At 45.0% G+C, this 3064-nt stretch overlaps 1 long non-coding RNA gene across 1 annotated transcript; it reads right to left on the reverse strand.

Annotated features, from left to right (window-relative positions):
• Positions 1-358: 358 nt before the first annotated feature.
• LOC131884005 (uncharacterized) lies at positions 359-2603 on the reverse strand. Its single transcript, XR_009373674.1, has 2 exons — positions 1905-2603; positions 359-1755 (listed from the first exon to the last, which is right to left on the reverse strand). It is a non-coding gene; the product is annotated as an uncharacterized LOC131884005 (long non-coding RNA).
• Between the last annotated feature and the right edge of the window lie 461 nt (positions 2604-3064).

Consider the following 3064-nt stretch of genomic DNA (forward strand, 5'->3'; position numbering starts at 1 on the left):
GGTGGCCGACAAGTGAGGTCCATCGTTTATGGCATCTCATTTTGTTTTGAAATCCGATTCTCCCCACGGAAATAACATCATTATCATCATCACATGACGACGAATGGCGCTGAGGTGGTCCTTGTGTGAGTGTGTGTGTGTGTCTCTTTCTCTCTCTCTCTCTCGTCTTTCTGGGGTCCTATTCTCGTTGTCTGCCAAGAAACAAGAAATGGCTCGTAAATAGATAGCCTCAGATTCCTCTCCCAATCTTTAGAGACAAGGCGACTGCCGAACCACAAAAGCACCTAGCTCCCATCATCAACGACTCAGATCTCCACCTTTAAAAAGACCACGAAGAAAACGACTTGAGAGATTCCTCTTGTCAAAGAAAATTAACTTTTATTTTTCTCGAGAGTAATTGGTTTCCGACCACCCTGCATCATTCGCTCTCTCTCTCTCTCTCTCTCTGTCTCTCTCTCTCTCCCATTCCCCTTAATCCCTCGATGCCTTTGTCGTGGTCGTCTTGGTCCCCTCCGGATCTATCGGACTCTCTTCTTGTGGTGAAGAAATTAAAATCCCTGTCCGCCGCGTCAATCAACTTTCATTGAAAGGCAAGAAGAGAACCATTGCAATTGCTGTCTCAAGAGGACACCAACATGTCTCGGATCCCTCGGATGATTGAAGTGTTTTCGTCTTGATTGAAAATACGTACGTATCAGCTCAGCTGTTATCCGGATCGCTTGGATCGAGAAATAACTGAATTTGGTCCTGTTGGAGGATCGGGTGGGACAGCAAATCAAGGATTTTCGCCACAAATTCGTCAGGGTTTGAGTGGATCGGACCTCAAAATGATCGTGGGTGGAATTTAGGCCAATCATTTTAATTGGCCCCACAACAATTCCAATTCCACGCAGAGCTAAATTTGGATGGCCATTTCCTGTGGAAATCCAACGCGTCTTCTGCTCTCCCTCCGGTGTTTTTTTGGATCCAATTTCAATTAGGCAAATTGAAGTGGATGTGGCTGCGAATTTGGTTCCGTCAATCCTTCATCTGGGAATCGAATCGTTTTCCTTGGAATTGCGTGTATTTATGATATTTATGATCGTCGGGAGGGCAGGGTCCAATTTGGATCAAGAAAAGAAACACCCGTCGTGGTAATTGAGAGACTGGAAATCGATACGTCATAAATTCCATTGGCAGGAATAGAAAAAAGAAACACATTGGCTCAAAATGGATGGCTTTCAAACGTCACATTGCCATTTATTCGCTTGGTTGGACGAGATGTCCAGTTGGTGATAGGAGTAAAACCGGGTTTATGGCGAGGCCACTGATGTTTTCCGATGGGATTAGTGGCCATGATCTAAATCAAAGGTAGGATTAAGTTGGTTAAGGAGGCGGATTAGGGGCAGTTTGCACAGGTAAGAAGACGATGAAGTGCATCTCAAGAGCACTTTTTATGACGGCAACAAACAATGATCTTCGACAGAGCTCGGATTTGACGCTTCTTGTTTCTCGTGATTTGCACCACACAATTCAATCTGATGTGGAACAAAGAAGACACCCAATTAAAACAACCACTCACAGACACACCATCACGCACACCTGAAAAGTATCGGGTTAGCAACCAGTCACTCTCATGAATCATCACTTCACCCGACATCCTGCTTTTGCTCTCATGGTTAGGACGGGACGGATGAGCTGGGTGAGCTTGGTTCGATATTGTAGACCTAGCAGATCTCCTCCTCGTGCTCCTCCTCCTCCTCACACCTCTCACACCTGTTTGAATAGATTTCCCACGATATTTAAAGACGACAATGAAACAAGACAATAACAAAACAATGAGTCTTTGTCAAGCGACATCGCTTTTCCACTTTTCAGGAGATTTTGGCTACCTCGCCTGACTCAACGAGTGTCCCTTGACTCACTTGGATTCTTCGCCTCTCTCTGGCTTCTGATCATCAGATTCGTCTCAATCTGATAGTGCCACCCTTGAATATTTGCAAGTGGACATATTTTGTACGAAGACCGATCTCATCTCACTCTCTCGAGCTCAACAGACCTTGTGTTTAAATGTACATTCGTGTCCCACATCAAGTTTTTTGGCGTAATTCGTGAACGGCTGACCTGATTGGACAGGCTTTATGATATGCTCAGGACATGAATAGGACAAGGTTTCAGACAGATTTGAAAGGATCAATGATGATCTTGAGAGAATAGTGAGCAGAGTTGCCGTCAAAGCCCCGGGTGTATTACAATGGATTAGCCGGGTTTTACGGGCGAACTTGATCGTTTGTGATAAACAAATTTTGAAAAAGACCAACAACCATAAAGTCCTCACTTGAGTGTTAGACACTTATATCCGAGGATCTAACTTGCCCATGAGCATTAGCATCGTCATAAACGCCGCCCAAACACCCACCGTATGGCCAACTTGGTCAAGCCAGATAATTAAACCTGAAAGTGCTCGTTCACGATTTTTTCCACGCCTCCTTTCCTCAAAGAAACTAGAGTGACCGATTCAACATGTTGAAGCGAGTTAAAAACACCCTTCTGCTCCACTTCTCTCACGGACACTAGTAGTTTCAAAGTCATCAGGACCAAGCTCAAGAAGGACAACGAGAACAATTACGTAGAAAACAGCCTGGATGGATGATGGGTGAGGGTGAATCGATCCTCGACATTCCCCAGGATGCTTATGAAAACAAAGAGGATCATCTCTCGCTTGAACAAAGTTGCTGAACTTTCGCGTTGTCATTAGGAGCTCCACAGAACTGGAAATGGAGAAGAGAGAAGAGAGACGAGACTCGGCGTCTTCATGAGGTCTGCCACTTTTCGAGTGGGAATGGCTCTATCTCCGTACGTTTCTGGCTGCGGATGATTATCTGAAAGATCAAAGGTGTGTTTGAACTAGTACGACTACGTCGCTGTCGTTTCCTGTCCTGGCCAAGTTCGGGGCTTCGGGTATTTTGGGCACAAAACGAGATGATAAGGCGAGCTTCTTATGGCGAAAATACCTTCGCTCCCTAATGAGTTACGATGACTGATATGGAGAGATTTCATCAAGATAAATTACTTTGGCAAACGC

The sequence above is a fragment of the Tigriopus californicus genome, chromosome 7, assembly GCF_007210705.1.
Source record: "Tigriopus californicus strain San Diego chromosome 7, Tcal_SD_v2.1, whole genome shotgun sequence".
Classification (NCBI taxonomy): domain Eukaryota; kingdom Metazoa; phylum Arthropoda; class Copepoda; order Harpacticoida; family Harpacticidae; genus Tigriopus; species Tigriopus californicus.